Source organism: Triticum urartu, chromosome 1A, assembly GCF_056163025.1.
Source record: "Triticum urartu cultivar PI428250 chromosome 1A, HENAU_Tu73, whole genome shotgun sequence".
Classification (NCBI taxonomy): domain Eukaryota; kingdom Viridiplantae; phylum Streptophyta; class Magnoliopsida; order Poales; family Poaceae; genus Triticum; species Triticum urartu.
This window is the reverse complement of record NC_141873.1, coordinates 405,127,719-405,147,245: the sequence shown is the minus strand read 5'-3', so window position 1 is coordinate 405,147,245 and position 19,527 is coordinate 405,127,719.

The window sequence follows — 19,527 nt, the reverse complement described above, 5'->3', positions numbered from 1 at the left end:
CGACAACAGTCATGAACATGAATTAAAATTAATCAACACCAAATGCAAGCATGAGTAGGATATAATGCACCATGAACATAAATATCATAGAAGCTATGTTGATTTTGTTTCAACTACATGTGTGAACATGTGCCAAGTCAAGCCACTCGAATCGTTCAAAGGAGGATACCACCCTATTATACCACATCACAACCATTTTAATAGCATGTTGGCATGCAAGGTAAACCATTATAAAATCCTAGCTAATTAAGCATGGCATAAGCAACTATAATCTCTAATTGTCATTGCAAACATGTTTCTTTCATAATAGTCTGAATCAAGAACGATGGACTAATCATATTTACAAAAACAAGAGAGGTCGAGTTCATACCAGCTTCTCTTATCTCAATTAGTTCATCATATATCGTCATTATTGCCTTTCACTTGCACGACCGAACGGTGTGGATAATAATAATAGTGCACGTGCATTGGACTAAGCTGGAATCTGCAAGCATTCAATTAAAGAGAGAAGACAAGGTAATATGGGCTCTTTGTTAGATCAACAATAATTCATATGAGAGCCACTCAACATTTTCATTATGGTCTTCTCCTCTCGACCCCCAAAGGAAAGAACAGAAATAAAACTATTTACACGGGAAAGCTCCCAACAAACAAAAGAAGGATGAGAAATCTTTTTGGGTTTTCTTTTTAATTACTACTACTACAGGCATGGAAAGTAAACTAGCAAAAAGCTACAACTAATTTTTTTGGTTTTTCTTAAGGTTTTTCAAACACACAAGAAGAAGGCTTAAAAAGAAATAAAACTAGCATGGATGATACAATGAAAAAGTATGAGCACCGATAACTGGCATGAGTGCGTGAACATGAATGTAATGTCGGTGAGAAATACGTACTCCCCCAAGCTTAGGCTTTTGGCCTAAGTTGGTCTATGCCAATGGATCAAAGTTGTAGTTGGGGTCGTACTGAGATGCAGCGGCAATTGCCTGATGAGCTACAGCTTGGAGGCGAGCTGCCTCCACCCTCCTCTCGTACTCGGTCGCCTCCTCCCTAGTTATAACATATCTCCCTTTTGCCTGAAAGTCAAAGAAAGTAGGAGCAGGGAGAGCGACTTGATAGGTGTGTCATCTGTCAAAGATTAGTCGGTACTGGAGGAACTGATTGTTCCTCTCAACAAACTGATGACGAACCATGGCATTATAATCTAAATAAGCAGGAGGCAACTCAATATCATCTCCACGTATGGGTATCTCAAGAAAATCAGCTAAACGGGTTGCATAAATTCCACCAAAGAAATATCCATCAATACTATTATTATGCAACCTACGTGCAACAATGCCCCCAAGTTATATTGTCTATCTCCTAATACAGCACTCTTGAGAACACTAAGATCTGGAACACACATGTGACATGCCTCATCCTTACCATTTATGCATTTACCTATGAAGAGAGCAAAATAATGTATTGCAGGAATATGAATGCTCCCTATGGTAGCTTGCATGATTTCCCTAGATTCCCCCACAGTTATGCTAGCAAGGAAGTCTTTATATTCAGATTTGCGGGGTTCACTAACATTACCCCACTATGGGAATTTACAAGCAGTATTAAAATCTTCTAAGTCCATGGTATAAGATTTATCATAAAGATCAAATAGGACAGTTTGAGAATTGCGTGATGGTGTAAATTTAAACCTTCTCACAAATGAATCAGTCAAATAGAGGTACTGACGGCACTTATCTGCCACGAAGCTCTCAAGATCGGCGTTACGCACATATGCTTCAAATTCCTCCTTGATTCCTGCTCGAACCATGAAGTCCTCTGACAGCCATTCACAAGGCCGCACTTGAGCATCTCTTGGTAGTTCATTGTCCGGCTCGCGTATTGCTGGCATGGGTCCTTGCTTCCTTGAGGAACCACCTTGGTACATTTTCCAAAACATATTTCTTCATATGAAAAATTTCTGAAATTTTTTAGTAACTCAAAAAATAAAAGTGAACCAAACTCAACAAAATTGATAGCAACTACTCCTACAAGTGTCTAGAGGCTATATCATGCATTAAAACTACTTTTGACCATAGAAATTTGACATGCAAGCTCAAGAACATGGTCACCTAAGCAGCAAAAATTTGCAATGAATAAAGCACTAGAACACAAACTAATTGGACCATTGGAGGACTCACATACCAAAGAACATTCCCCCAAAGCAAATTTGTGAGAGGAGCCTTGAGCAAGGGGATCGAAAATGGCAGCAAGATGAGCAAGAACTCGGGTTTGAGCTGGCTAGTGATTTTTTTGGGAGGAAGGAGTGTGTGGTGGCTGGAATAAGTGGAGGGGACCCACATGGGGTCCACGAGGCAGGGGGCGCACGTGCTACCTCTTGAGCATTGCGTTGGTTTTCCCCGAAGAGGAAGGGATGATGCAGTAAAGTAGCGTAAGTATTTCCCTCAGTTTTTGAGAACCAAGGTATCAATCCAGTAGGAGGCTACGCGCGAGTCCCTCGTACCTTCACAAAACAAATAAATCCTCGCAACCAACGCGATAAGGGGTTGTCAATCCCTACACGGCCACTTACGAGAGTGAGATCTGATAGATATGATAAGATAATCTTTTTGGTATTTTTATGATAAAGATGCAATGTAAAATAAAAGCAAAGGAAATAACTAAGTTTTGGAAGATTAATATGATGAAGATAGACCCGGGGGGCATAGGTTTCACTAGTGGCTTCTCTCAAGAGCATAAGTATTTTACGATGGGTGAACGAATTACTGTTGAGCAATTGACAGAATTGAGCATAGTTATGAGAATGTCTAGGTATGATCATGTATATAGGCATCACGTCCGAGACAAGTATACCGACTCCTGCCTGCATCTACTACTATTACTCCACTCATCGACAGTTATCCAGCATGCATCTAGAGTATTAAGTTAATAAAAACAGAGTAACGCCTTAAGCAAGATGACATGATGTAGAGGGATAAACTCATGCAATATGATGAAAACCCCATCTTGTTATCCTCGATGGCAACAATACAATATGTACCTTGATGCCCCTACTGTCACTGGGAAAGGACACCGCAAGATTGAACCCAAAGCTAAGCACTTCTCCCATTGCAAGAAAGATCAATCTAGTAGGCTAAACCAAACTGATAATTCGAAGAGACTTGCAAAGATAAACAATCATACATAAAAGAATTCAGAGAAGATTCAAATATTGTTCATAGATAGACTTGATCATAAACCCACAATTCATCGATCTCAACAAACACACCGCAAAAAGAAGATTACATCGAATAGTTCTCCACAAGAGAGGGGGAGAACATTGTATTGAGATCCAAAAAGAGAGAAGAACCCATCTAGCTAATAACTATGGACCCGTAGGTATGAGGTGAACTACTCACACTTCATCGGAGGGGCTATGGTGATGATGTAGAAGCCCTCCGTGATGGATACCCCCTCCGGCGGAGCTCCGAAACAGGCCCCAAGATGGGATCTCATGGATACAGAAAGTTGCGGCGGTGGAATTAGGGTTTTGGCTCTGTATCTGATTGTTTGGGGGTACGTCGGTGGAGCAACAGGGGGCCACGAGGGTGGAGGGCGCGCCTGGGGGGTAGGCGCGCCCCCCTACCTCGTGGCCTCCTCCTTTGTTTCTTGACGTAGGGTCCAAGTCTCCTGGATCATGTTTGGTGAGAAAATCACATTCCTAAAGGTTTCATTCCGTTTGGACTCCGTTTGATATTCCTATTCTTCGAAACCCTAAAATAGGTTAAAAACAACAATTCTGTGTTGGGCCTCCGGTTAATAGGTTAGTGCCAAAAATAATATAAAAGTGGATAATAAAGCCCAATAATGTCAAAAACAGTAGATAATACAGCATGGAGCAATCAAAAATTCTAGATACGTTGGAGACGTATCGAGCATCCCCACGCTTAATTCCTGCTCGTCCTCGAGTAGGTAAATGATAAAAACAGAATTTTTGATGTGGAGTGCTACTTGGCATAATTTTAGTGTAATTCTTCTTAATTGTGGTATGAATATTCAGATCCGAAAGATTCAAGATAAAAGTTCATATTGACAAAAAAAATAATACTTCAAGCATACTAACTAAGCAATTAGGTCCTCTCAAAATAACATGGCCAAAGAAAGTTCATACCTACAAAATCATATAGTTTAGTCATGCTCCATTTTCGTCACACAAGAATGCTCTCATCATGCACAACCCCGATGACAAGCCAAACAATTGTTTCATACTTTAGTAATCTCAAACCTATAAACTTTCACGCAATAGATGAGCGCGAGCCATGGATATAGCACTATGGGTGGAATAGAATATGATGATGGGGGTTATGTGGAGAAGACAAAAAAGGAGAAAGTCTCACATCAACGAGGCTAATCAATGGGCTATGGAGATGCCCATCGATTGATGTTAATGCAAGGAGTAGGGATTGCCATGCAACGGATGCACTAGAGCTATAAATGTATGAAAGCTCAACAAAAGAAACTAAGTGGGTGTTCATCCAACTTGCTTGCTCACGAAGACCTAGGGCACTTGAGGAGGCCCATTGTTGGAATATACAAGCCAAGTTCTATAATGAAAAATTCCCACTAGTATATGAAAGTGACAAAACAAAAGCCTCTCTATCATGAAGATTATGGTGCTATTTTGAAGCATAAGTGTGGAAAAAGGATAGTAGCATTGTCCCTTCTTTTTTGGCCTTTTTTATTTCGCCTTTCTCTTTCTTTAGGACAATGCTCTATGAATGATGGCCATCACACTTCTATTTACTTACAACTCAAGAATTACAACTCGATACTTAGAACAAGATATGACTCTATATGAATGCCTCCGGCGGTGTACCGGGATATGCGATGAACCAAGAGTGACATGTATGAAAGAATTATGAACGGTGGCTTTGCCACAAATACTATGTCAACTACATGATCATGCTAAGCAATATGACAATGATGAATGTGTCATGATAAACGGAATGGTGGAAAGTCGCATGGCAATATATCTCGGAATGACTATGGAAATGCCATAATAGGTAGGTATGGTGGATGTTTTGAGGAAGATATAAGGAGGTTTATGTGTGAAATATCGTATCATATCACGGGGTTTGGATGCACCGGCGAAGTTTGCACCAACTCTCAATATGAGAAAGGGCAATGCACGGTACCGAAGAGGCTAGCAATGATGGAAGGGTGAGAGTGCCTATAATCCATGGACTCAACATTAGTCATAAAGAACTCACATACTTATTGCAAAAATCTACAAGTCATCAAAAACCAAGCACTACGTGCATGCTCCTAGGGGGATAGATTGGTAGGAAAAGACCGTCGCTCGTCCCCGACCGCCACTCATAAGGGAGACAATCAAATAACACCTCATGTTTCAAATTTGTTACATAACGTTTACCATACGTGCATGCTACGGGACTTGCAAACTTCAACACAAGCATTTCTAAAATTCACAACTACTCAACTAGCACGACTTTGATATTATTACCTCCATATCTCAAAACAATCATCAAGCATCAAACTTCTCTTAGTATTCAAAACACTCATAAGAAAAAAATTACTAATCTTGAACACCTAGCATATTAGGATTATTTAAGAAAATTGCCATGCTATTTAAGACTCTCAAAATAATCTAAGTGAAGCATGAGAGATCAATAGTTTCTATAAAACAAATCCACCACCATGCTCTAAAAGATATAAGTGAAGTACTAGAGCAAAACTATATAACTCAAATGATATAAGCGAAGCACATAGAGTATTCTAACAAATTCCAAATCATGTATGGCTCTCTCAAAAGGTGTTTACAGCAAGGATGATTGTGGTAAACTAAAAAGCAAAGACTCAAATCATACAATACGCTCCAAGCAAAACACATATCATGTGGTGAATAAAAATATAGCTCCAAGTAAAGTTACCGATAGAAGTAGACGAAAAGAGGGGATGCCTTCCGGGGCATCCCCAAGCTTTGGCTTTTAGGTGTCCTTAGATTATCTTGGGGGTGCAATGGGCATCCCCAAGCTTAGGCTCTTGCCACTCCTTGTTCCATAATCCATCAAATCTTTACCCAAAACTTGAAAACTTCACAACACAGAACTTAAAGTAGAAAATCTCGTGAGCTCCGTTAGCGAAAGAAAACAAAAGACCACTTCAAGGTACTTTAATTAACTCATTATTTATTTATATTGGTGTTAAAACTACTGTATTCAAACTTCTCTATGGTTTATAAACTATTTTACTAGCCATAGATTCATCAAAATAAGCAAACAACACACGAAAAACAGAATCTGTCAAAAACAGAACAGTCTGTAGTAATATGTAGCTAGCTCTAGATCTGGAACCCCAAAAATTCTAAAATAAATGGCTGGACGTGAGTAATTTATCTATTAATCATCTGGAAAAAAATTAACTAAATAGCACCTTCCAAATAAAAATGGCAGCAGTTCTCGTGAGCGCTAAAGTTTCTATTTTTTTACAGCAAGATATCAAGACTTTCCCCAAGTCTTCCCAACGGTTCTACTTGGCACAAACACTAATTAAACACAAAAAACACAACCTAAAAATATGCTAGATAAATTACTTATTACTAAACAGGAGCAAAAAGCAAGGAATAAAAATAAAATTGGGTTGCCTCCCAACAAGCACTATCGTTTAACGCCCCTGGCTAGGCATAAAAAGCAAGGATAGATCTAGGTATCGCCATCTTTGGGAAATCCATAAGTGGCTCTCATAATAGATTCATAAGGTAATTTAATTTTATTTCTAGGAAAGTGTTCCATGCCTTTCCTTAACGGAAATTAGAATCTAATATTTCCTTCCTTCATATCAATAATTGCACCAATCGTTCTAAGGAAAGGTCTACCAAGAATAATAGGACATGAAGGATTGCAATCTATGTCAAGAACAATAAAATCTACGGGTACATAATTCCTATTTGCAACAATAAGGACATCATTAATTATTCCCATAGGTTTCTTAATAGTGGAATCCGCAAGATGCAAGTTTAGAGAGCAATCATCAAAATCACGGAAACCTAACAAATTGCACAAAGTCTTTGGAATCGTGGAAACACTATCACCCAAATCACATAAAGCATAGAACTCATGATCTTTAATCTTAATTTTAATAGTTGGTTCCCAGTCATCATAAAGTTTTCCAGGGATAGAAACTTCCAATTCAAGTTTTTCTTCATAAGATTGCATCAAGGCATCAACGATATGTTTAATGAATGCTTTGTTTTGACTATACGCATGAGGAGAATTTAGCACAGATTGCAACAAGGAAATACAATCAATCAAAGAGCAATTTTCATAATTAAATTCCTTGAAATCCAAAATAGTGGGTTTAGCAACATCTAGGGTTTTAATTTCTTCGATCCCACTTTCATCAATTTTAGCATCCAGATCTAAAAACTCCGAATTCTTGGAACGCCTTCTAGGTAAAGGTGGATCATATTCAGTCCCATCATTATTAAGATTCATATTGCAAAACAAAGATTTAATAGGGTACACATCAATAACTTTTAGATCTTCATCTTTATTTTCATAGGAACTAGAAGAACAAGCTCTTATAAAGGCATCTTTCTTAGCACGCATCCTAGCGGTTCTTTCTTTGCACTCATCAATGGAAATTATCATGGCTTTGAGAGACTCATTGATATCATGCTTAGGTGGAATAGATCTAAGTTTCAAAGAATCAACATCAAGAGAAATTCTATCAACGTTCCTAGCCAACTCATCAATCTTAAGCAATTTTTCTTCAATCAAAGCATTGAAATTCTTTTGTGAAGTAATAAATTCTTTAATATTAGATTCAAAATCAGAGGGAATCTTATTATAATTTCCATAAGAATTGTTGTAGGAATTACCATAATTATTAGAGGGATTACTAGGATAAGGCCTAGGATTAAAATTTCCTCTATACGTGTTGTTACCAAAATTGTTCCTACCAACAAAATTCAGATCCATAGATTCATTATTATTCTCAATCAAAGTAGACAAGGGCATATCATTAGGATCAGAAGAAACACTTTTACCAGAAAATAATTTCATAAGTTCATCCATCTTTCCACTCAAAACATTAATTTCTTCTATCGCATGCACCTTTTTATTAGTAGATCTTTTAGTATGCCATTGAGAATAATTAACCATAATATTATCTAGGAGTTTAGTAGCTTATCCTAAAGTGATTTCCATAAAAGTGCCTCCCGCGGCCGAATCTAAAAGATTTCTAGAAGCAAAATTCAATCCGGCATAAAAATTTCGTATAATCATCCACAAATTCAAACCATGAGTAGAGCAATTACGTATCATTAATTTCATTCTCTACCAAGCTTGTGCAACATGTTCATGATCAAGTTGCTTAAAATTCGTAATATCGTTTCTAAGGGAGATGATCTTAGCGGGAGGAAAATACTTAGAGATAAAAGCATCTTTGCACTTATTCCATGAATCAATACTATTTTTAGGCAAACACGAGAACCAAGCTTTAGCACGATCTCTAAGCGAAAAAGGAAATAGCTTCAATTTAACAATATCGTTATCCACATCTTTCTTCTTTTTCATATCACACAAATCAACGAAGCTATTTAGATGGGTAGCGGCATCTTCACTACGAAGGCCGGAAAACGGATCTTTCATGACAAGATTCAGCAAGGGAGCATTAATTTCACAAGATTCAGCAACGTAAGAGGAGCAATCAGAGTGCTAATAAAATCATTGTTGTTGGTATTGGTAAAGTCACACAATTTAGTGTTATCTTGAGCCCTCGTGACAAGCAAGCAATCCAACACACAAGAAAACAAAAAGCAAGCGGGCAAAAAAAGAGGCAAATAGAGAAAGAGAGGGAGGATAGAGAGAGAGAGCGAATAAAACGGCAAGGGTGAAGTGGGGGAGAGGAAAACGACAGGCAAATGGCAAATAATGTAATGCGGGAGATAGGGATTGTGATGGGTACTTGGTTTATTTACTTTTGCGTAGACTCCCCGGCAACGGCGCCAGAAATCCTTCTTGCTACCTCTTGAGCACTGCGTTGGTTTTCCCCGAAGAGGAATGGATGAAGCAGTAAAGTAGCGTAAGTATTTCGCTTAGTTTTTGAGAACCAAGGTATCAATCCAGTAGGAGGCTACACGCGAGTCCCTCGTACCTGCACAAAACAAATAAATCTTCGCAACCAACGCGATAAGGGGTTGTCAATCCCTACACGGCCACTTACGAGAGTGGGATCTGATAGATATGATAAGATAATATTTTTGGTATTTTTATGATAAAGATGCAAAGTAAAATAAAAGCAAATTAAAAAAGCAAAGGAAATAACTAAGTTTTGGAAGATTAATATGATGAAGATAGACCCGGGGGCCATAGGTTTCACTCGTGACTTCTCTCAAGAGCATAAGTATTTTACGGTGGGTGAACGAATTACTGTTGAGCAATTGACAGAATTGAGCATAGTTATGAGAATGTCTAGGTATGATCATGTATATAGGCATCACGTGCGAGACAAGTAGACCGACTCCTGCCTGCATCTACTACTATTACTCCACTCATCGACAGCTATCCAGCATGCATCTAGAGTATTAAGTTAATGAAAATAGAGTAACGCCTTAAGCAAGATGACATGATGTAGAGGGATAAACTCATGAAATATGATGAAAACCCCATCTTGTTATCCTCGATGGCAACAATACAATATGTACCTTTCTGCCCCTACTGTCACTGGGAAAGGACACCGCAAGATTGAACCCAAAGCTAAGCACTTCTCCCATTGCAAGAAAGATCAATCTAGTAGGCCAAACCAAACTGATAATTCGAAGAGACTTGCAAAGATAAACAATCATACATAAAAGAATTCAGAGAAGATTCAAATAGTGTTCATAGATAGACTTGATCATAAACCCACAATTCATCGGTCTCAACAAACACACCGCAAAAAGAAAATTACATCGAATAGTTCTCCACAAGAGAGGGGGAGAACATTGTATTGAGATCCAAAAAGAGAGAAGAAGCCATCTAGCTAATAACTATGGACCCGTAGGTCTGAGGTGAACTACTCACACTTCATCGGAGGGGCTATGGGGATGATGTAGAAGCCCTCCATGATGGATACCCCCTTTGGCAGAGCTCCGGAACAAGCCCCAAGATGGGATCTCATGGATACAGAAAGTTGCGGTGGTGGAATTAGGGTTTTGGCTTTGTATCTGATTGTTTGGGGGTACGTAGGTATATATAGGAGGAAGGAGTACGTCGGTGGAGCAACAGGGGGCACACGAGGGTCGAGGGCGCGCCTGGAGGGGTAGGCGCGCCTCCCTACCTCGTGGCCTCCTCCTTTGTTTCTTGACGTAGGGTCCAAGTCTCCTGGATCATGTTCGGTGAGAAAATCACGCTCCCGAAGGTTTCATTCCGTTTGGACTCCGTTTGATATTCCTTTTCTTCAAAACCCTAAAATAGGCAAAAACAGCAATTCTGGGTTGGGCCTCCGGTTAATAGGTTAGTCCCAAAAATAATATAAAAGTGGATAATAAAGCCCAATAATGTCCAAAACAGTAGATAATATAGCATGGAACAACCAGAAATTATAGATACATTGGAGACGTATCAGCGCCTAGGGGGGTGGGCGCGCCCTCCACCCTCGTGGGCAGGTGGCTCCTCCCCCTGCTGTGTTCTCAGTGCCAGATATTCTCAAATATTCTAGAAAAAAATCACATTTCATTTTCAGGGCATTTGGAAAACCTTTATTTTCAGGGTATTTTTTTATTGCATGGATAATTCAGAAAACACTATTTTTGCTTAATTTAATATAAATAACAGAAAGTAAAAGGAGGGTACAGAGAGTTGTGCTTTCTAAATTCATCCATCTCATGCTCATCAAAAGGAATCCACTAACAAGATTGATCAGGTCTTGTTAACAAACTCATTTCGAATAACATGAAACCGGAGAAATTTCGAATAACACTAGGTTACCTCAACGGGGATATGCATGTCCCCAACAATAGGAATATCATATTTCTTCTTGACAGTAGGAAGAGGAAATTCAAAACCTCCAATAGTAATAGTTGGAATTTTTTCAATAGAATTGATACTGTGGACTTGAGGTTGTTTCTTCGGAAAGTGTACCGTATGCTCATTACCATTAACATGAAAAGTGACATTGCCTTTGTTGCAATCAATAACAGCCCTTGCAGTATTCAAAAAGGGTCTTCCAAAAATAATAGACATACTATCATCCTCGGGAATATCAAGAATAACAAAGTTTGTTAAAATAGTAACGTTTGCAACTACAACAGGCACATCCTCAAAAATACCGACAGGTATCGCAGTTGATTTATCAGCCATTTGCAAAGATATTTCAGTAGGTGTCAACTTATTCAAATCAAGTCTACGATATAAAGAGAGAGGCATAACACTAACACCGGCTCCAAGATCACATAAAGCAGTTTTAACATAGTTTCTTTTAATGGACCAGGGTATAGTTGGTACTCCGGGATCTCCTAGTTTCTTTGGTATTCCACCCTTAAAAGTGTAATTAGCAAGCATGGTGGAAATTTCAGCTTCCGGTATCTTTCTTTTATTAGTAACTATATCTTTCATGTATTTAGCATCAGGGTTCATTTTAAGCATATCAGTCAAACGCATACGCAAAAAGATAGGTCTAATCATTTCAGCAAAGCGCTCAAAATCCTCATAATCCTTTTTCTTGGATGGTTTAGGAGGAAAAGGCATGGGTTTCTGAACCCATGGTTCTCTTTCCTTACCGTGCTTCCTAGCAACAAAGTCTCTATTATCATAACATTGATTCTTTGATTGTGGGTTATCAAGATCAACAGTAGATTCAATCTCTACATCATTATCATTGCTAGGTTGAGCATCAACATGAACATCATCATTAACATTATCACTAGGTTCATGTTCATTACCAGATTGTGTTTCAGCATCAGAAATAGAAATATCATTGGGATTCTTAGGTGTGTCAACAACAGGTTCACTAGAAGCATGCAAAGTCCTATCATTTTTCTTTTTCTTCCTCTTAGAAGGACTAGGTGCATCAACATTAGTTCTTTGAGAATCTTGCTCAATTCTCTTAGGATGGCCCTCAGGATACAAAGGTTCCTGAGTCATTTTACCACCTCTAGTCATAACTCTAACAGCATTATCATTCTTCTTATTATTTAATTCATTGAGCAAATCATTCTGATCTTTAAGTACTTGTTCTACTTGAATGGTAACCATAGAAGCATGTTTACTAATAAGTTTAAGTTCACCTTTAACATTAGCCATATAATCACTCAAGTGTTCAAGCATATCAGCATTGTGTTTCAATTGTCTACCAACATAAGCATTGAAATTTTCTTGTTTAACCATAAAGTCATCAAACTCATCCAAGCATTGGCTAGCAAGCTTAGTAAATGGAATTTCACATTTATCAAATCTATGGAGAGAATTTACCTTTACTACCTTTGTCGGGTTATCAAGACCATGTATTTCTTCAATAGGTGGTAAATTCTTAACATATTTAGCTTTAATACCTTTTTCTTTCATAGATTTCTTTGCCTCTTGCATATCTTCAAAACTGAAAAACAGAATACCCCTTTTCTTCGGAGTTGGCTTAGGAGTTGTTTCAGGAAGTGTCCAATTATTTTCATTAGTCAACATATTATTCAATAACAATTCAGCTTGATCAACAGTTCTTTCCTTGAAAACACAACCAGCACAACTATCCAGGTGGTCTCTGGAAGCATCGGTTAGTCCATTATAAAATATATCAAGTATTTCATTTTTCTAAGAGGATGATCGGGCAAAGCATTAAGTAATCGGAGAAGCCTCCCCCAAGCTTGTGGGAGACTCTCTTCTTCAATTTGCACAAAATTATATATTTCCCTTAAGGCAGCTTGTTTCTTATGAACGGGGAAATATTTAGTAGAGAAGTAATAAATCATATCCCGAGGACTACACACACAACCAGGATCAAGAGAATTAAACCATGTCTTAGCATCACCCATTAATGAGAACGGAAACAACTTAAGGATAAAGTAATAGCGAGTTTTCTCATCATGTGTAAAGAGGGTGGCTATATCATTTAATTTAGTAAGATGTGCCACAACAGTTTCAGATTCATAGCCATAAAAAGGATCAGATTCAACCAAAGTAATTAACTCAGGATCGACAGAGAAATCATAATCCTTATCATTAATAAAGATAGGTGAACTAGCAAAAGCAGGGTCATATTTCATTCTAGCATTCAAAGACTTTTCTTTAAGCTTAGCTAATAATTTCTTAAGATCAGATCAATCATTGCAAGCAAGAAAGTCTCTAGAAGTTTCTACATCCATAACATAACCCTCAAAGCACAACAGGCAATTCATATCTAGGGGGAGAATCTTCATCATCACTTTCATCAATATTATCAGTTTCAATAATTTCATTCTCTCTAGCCCTAGCAAGTTGTTCATCAAGAAATTCACCTAGTGGCACAGTAGTATCAAGCATAGAAGTAGTTCCATCATAAGTATCATGCAAAGCAGAAGCGACATCATCAATAACATGCGACCTATCAGAATCAATAGCATGTGTAGGTGTCGCAAGTTTACTCAAAACAGAAGGTGAATCAAGTGCAGAGCTAGATGGCAGTTCCTTACCTCCCCTCGTAGTTGAGGGAAAAATCTTGGTTCTTTGATCTTTCAAGTTCTTCATAGTGATAAGCAGATATAAATCCCAAGTGACTCAAAGAATAGAGCTATGCTCCCCGGCAACGGCGCCAGAAAATAGTCTTGATAACCCACAAGTATAGGGGATCACAACAGTTTTTGAGGGTAGAGTATTCAACCAAATTTATTGATTCAACACAAGGGGAGCCAAAGAATATTTTCAAGTATTACCAGCTGAGTTGTCAATTCAACAACACTTCAAAACTTAATATCTGCAGCAAGGTATTTAGTAGCAAAGTAATATGATAGTAGTGGTAACGGTAACAAAAGAATATTTTTCGGTTTTATAGTGATTGTAATAGTAGCAACGGAAAAGTAAATAAGCGAAGAACAATATATGAAAAGCTCATAGGCATTGGATCGGTGCTGGAGAATTATGTTGGATGCGATCAATCATGCAACAGTTATAACATAGGGTGACACAGAACTAGCTCCAGTTCGTCAATGTAATGTAGGCATGTATTCCGAATATAGTCATACGTGCTTATGGAAAAGAACTTGCATGACATCGTTTGTCCTACCCTCCCGTGACAGCGGGGTCCTATAGGAAACTAAGGGATATTAAGGCCGCCTTTTAATAGAGTACTGGACCAAAGCATTAACACATAGTGAATACATGAACTCCTCAAAGTACGGTGATCACTGGTAATGGTTCCGATTATTGTCACTTCGGGGTTAATGGATCATAACACATAATAGGTGACTATAGACTTGCAAGATATTATCAAGAACTCACATATATTCATGAAAACATAATAGGTTTAGATCTGAAATCATGGCACTCGGGCCCTAGTGACAAGCATTAAGCATAGCAAAGTCATAGCAACATCAATCTCAGAACATAGTGGATACTAGGGATCAAACCCTAACAAAACTAACTCGATTACATGATAAATCTCATCCAACCCATCACCGTCCAGCAAGCCTACGATGGAATTACTCACGCACGGCGGTGAGAATCATGAAATTGGTGATGGAGGAAGGTTGTTGATGATGATGGCGACGGATTCCCCTCTCCGGAGCCCCGAACGGACTCCAGATCAGCCCTCCCAGGAGAGTTTAGGGCTTGGCAGCGGCTCCGTATCGTAAAACGCGATGAATCCTTCTCTCTGATTTTTTTCTCCAGAACACGAATATATGGAGTTGGAGTTGAGGTCGGTGGAGCGTCAGGGGGGCGACGAGGCAGGGGGCGTGCCCAGGGGGTAGGTGCGCCCCCACCCTCGTGGATAGGGTGTGGGCCCCCTGACGTGGATTCTTCTTTCAGTATTTTTTATATATCCAAAAATAATCTCCATTGATTTCCAGGTCATTCCGAGAACTTATATTTCTGCACAAAAATAACACCATGGCAATTCTGCTGAAAACAGCGTTAGGCCGGGTTAGTTCCATTCAAATCATGCAAGTTAGAGTCCAAAACAAGGGCAAAAGTGTTTGGAAAAGTAGATACGATGGAGACATATCAAGTCTCAGGGGCTACTATCTATACACGGGTGTATTTTGTGAATAAAACACAAACGAACATGTTATAGTATAAACCTCGAAGCCTCTTAGCAGGCTCACGAAGGCCTCATTCAATCCGCTTTTCGCGGACAGGACCTTTTCAACCACTGTGCCCATCAAGGTACGATGTTCCTCTGAGACGGATGTCTGCCGCAGCATGTTCGTCAATATATCCGGCGCCTCTAGGTCCCCGGAAGCTGCTGAAGGAGTACGGCCTCCCTTTGAAGGAATCCGTTTATTCGCATCCGGCTGTAGATCGGACTGCTCGGGACCTCCACTGTTGGTCTCCGGACCCTGGGCCACCGAAGTGTCACCTTCGGGTAGTGTCTTCGTCATCCCTTGCACCACTTGTTGATCGGGGGAGACCCTTCGCGACGACACCTCGAAGTCGCCCGCCCTATTGGGCAAGGAGACCGGTGGAGGCGTCTCGCTTTCCATCATCTCTAGGAGAAGGTCCCCCGAGGAAGAGGATTGTTGGAGAAGACTACGTTCCAAACTACAAAAACATATATTCTAGATGTTACAAGAAAGGAACGGGACATATTTAAAACACCCTTGTTCACTTATAATTTGGCCTAAGGCTTGTCCTCGTCATGGGACTGTGCGATGATGTCGTCCTCCAAGCCTGATCCACCCGACAGAGGCATCTTGCCTTGCTTAGGAGCCTTTCCCTCCCAATTTTCAGAGGCAGCCCTTCTCTTTCCATGGGGGGAAGAGATGTTGACTTCCCCTTCATTTTTGTCTTCGAACAATGGAATCTTGATTCCCCCGGACATAACGTCTGATATACCTTCGGGGTGGAGGCCATCTTTGGTCCTCCCACTCTCCACCTTGCTCTCCCTCACAGGCATCTGGTATGGAGCCGGGGCCAGCATCCTTGTTAATACGGGGTCCGCTGAGCCTTTGGGAAGGGGGCCCGAACACCTAATTAGTTCTGCTTTCTTTATCCAGCCCTGGAAGAAGATAGCTTCCTCAGTAATGTATTACGGCATACTTAAATACAAAGTGTTCGGAAGTCAAGTGCTTACCGGGGTATCTGGACAGTTGCAGTCGAGGCCGGCGTCCTTAGTGGTGTCCGGCCAATGTTTTCGTTTCCTGAAAAACAACTTCCACGTCCCTTTGTGCGTAATGCCGAAGAAGTGTTGGAGGGTTCGTGGTCCTTCCGGATTAAACTCCCACATGCGAAGAGGCCTACGCTGGCATGGCAGAGCTCGGCAGACTAGCATTACTTGAATCACGTCGACAAGATCTATGTCCTTCTCAAGGAGGGTTCGGATGCGGCTCTGTAGAGTCTGCACTTCATCGACTAATCCCTAGTCTAGCCCCTTATTGATCCATGATGCAAGCTATAACGGAGGGCCGGAACGGAACGCAGGTATAGCTGCCCACTTGGTACTACGGGGTTCCGTGATGTAAAACCACTCTCGCTGCCATTGGTTGGAAGTTTCAGTGAAAGAGCCTTTTGGCCAGAGAGTGTTCGTAAGCTTGCTTACTATAGCACCGCCACACTCCGCATGTTCCCTATCGACTACCTTCGGCTTCACACTAAAGGTCTTGAGCCATAGGCCGAAGTGTGGGGAGATTCATAGGAAGGCCTCGCACGTGATGATAAACGCCGAGACGTGGAGGAAAGAATCCGGAGCTAGATCGTGAAAATCTAGTCCGAAATAAAACATTAGCCCCCGGACAAAGGGGTGGAGAGCAAACCCTAGCCCTCAAAGGAAGTGAGAGATGAATACGACCCTCTCGCTAGATCTGGGGGTCAGAATAACCTGTCCTTGAGCAGGAAGCCTATGGGGGATCTCTGCGGTCAGGTATCTGGCCACCCGAAGCTTTGCGATATCCTCCTCTGTAATGGAGGAAGCCACCCATTGACCTTGAAGGCTGGGTCCGGACATGATGGGGAAGCTTGGAAGCAATGGAGTCGAACCTTGGGTGCTAGAACTTGAGGTTGGAAAGGCTGAGGAGAGGTTTGGCGTAAAAAGACGGCCCTTGGTTCCTTTATAAGGGCACCGGGTATTCAACGCCTCCTCCTAAGCCTGAAGACTTGCCTATTCCTAAGGAATCTTTCCAACAGAACGGTTGGGTTACCCACACTCGTATTGATGAGAATCCCACAATAAGGGGACACAATCTCTGCTTTGACAGGATGTGCCAATAACAACCACGCCTCAAAACGTGGAACGGTGGGATAGGAAACGGTTCGAAATAAATAATCGGGCAAGCGTGATGTCACATTATAAAAATTATCAGCAGATTGGACTCGTAAAATACTATACTCTATGGTTGTGGTACTTGTGTTGCACGTCCGAACACTGTCGTTTCGTCCGAAGACTATCCTGAAGTATTCGGAAAGGGGAACCCGCCTTGCAATGTCGAAGACAATCTGCGCGCCGGACACCTCGTCATTGAAGCCTGGTTCAGGGGCTATTGAGGGAGTCATGGACTAAGGGGTCCTCGGGCGTCCGGCCTGTTAGCCATGCGCCGGACTGATGGGCAGTGAAGATATGAAGACCGAAGACTGCACCCGTGTCCGGATGGGACTCTCCTTGGCGTGGAAGGCAAGCTTGGCGATCAAATATGTAGATTCCTTTCTTTGTAACCGACCTTGTGTAACCCTAGATCCTCCCAGTGTATATATAAACCAGAGGACTTAGTTCAAAGGGGAGGAAAATCATTACCATAGTCATACAGGCTAGGCTTTTAGGGTTTAGCCATCTCGATCTCGTGGTAGATCAACTCTTGTAATACTCATATTCATCAAGATCAATCAAGCATGAAGTAGGGTATTACCTCCATAGATAAGGCCCGAACCTGGGTAAACATCGTGTCTCCTGCCTCCTATTAACATCGACCTAAGAGCACAGTTTGGGACCCCTACCAGAGATCCGCCGGTTTTGACACCAACAAAAACCTCTACTCAGTGACGCTGATTGCATCATCTCAGTGGGACCGAAGTGAAGCAATAAGGCAACACAAAATCGATCAAGCCATCTCGGTGAGACCGAATGCAATTCTCAGTAGGACCTAAGTGATTGCAACAAGTCACAGATAGCTGGCAAGGCCATCTCGGTGAGACCGACATCCATATTGGTGGATCCGAATTGTTAGGGTTTTGGCAGTGGCTAAGTCTAGATGAACAGGGTGGCTCCGGGTAAGAAATATCGGTGGAGCCGAGTTGGAATTTAGGGTTTCGACATATTTGGATAGAGAAAGTGGCTGAGAGTTTTGGAGCAATATCACTAAGCACTTTGAGCAAATAGATCATTAAGCAACACCTCATCCCCTTTTAATAGTATTGGCTTTCCTATGGACTCAATGTGATCTTGGACCACTTAAACAAAAATGTAGAGTCTTGAGCTTTTGTCAATCATTTTCTTTAGCATTTTGAGGGGTCCACATCTCTAGTCCTTGCCATGCCAATCACTGAATATCCTGAAATATTTATCTTGAATGGACATTAGTTCAATGAGATATATGTTGTTGTGAATTACCAAAACCACCCTGGGATTAGTTGCACTTTCACTGGGCTAACTCGAAGTACGCCCGGAGTGTAACTTGACATGTCTTTGACGCGAAGGAGACCTAGAAGTGGTTTCAGATTCTGCGTCGAGGTCAGTTCTGACCCTAACATGATTTCTGAGGCGGGAGTCGAATCTAATTTAAGTCCGGACTAGAGATCGAAAGGGCACTGGCCAAAGTAGATATGTTGGGGGTCTTTGATGGCGCCGTGACGGAGATCGGTTCCTAAGTCGAGCCTCTAGAGCCAGATGAGTTCTCGACTCGGCCGAGGACATCCAGACAGGACGAGCTCACCACGGGAATCCGTAGTGTACTTGAGGCCACCAAAGGCCACAATTTGATTTGGGGCGTAGTACTTGATAGAGGCCAGATGACCTATCGAGACGGCGCAAAAAAACCATGCTGCCAAAGACAAAGAGCTGGCCGGGGGCAAAAACGCTCCCGAGGTTGTTGGAGCAGTTGATCTGCAGATGAGCCATCGATCATTCTGGTGATCGCACAACAGAACTCTCAATGAAAGCACCATTGTTGCTGTAAAAACAGATAGGCCTCAGGGTAGGGGGTCCTGAGCTGTGGATCTCGAATTGAGGGTAACAGGAAGGAAGGAGATGATGTTTACCCAGGTTCGGGCCCTCCTTGATGGAGGTAAAACCCTATGTCCTGCTCTTGTTTATATTGATGGAGATGTATCAAGTACAGAGTTGATCTACCTCGAGATTGTAATGTGTGGTCTAACTCTAGGGCTGGGTGAATGATTTTGCGTTGATGTCCCCTCTACGGGCTAAACCCTATGGCTT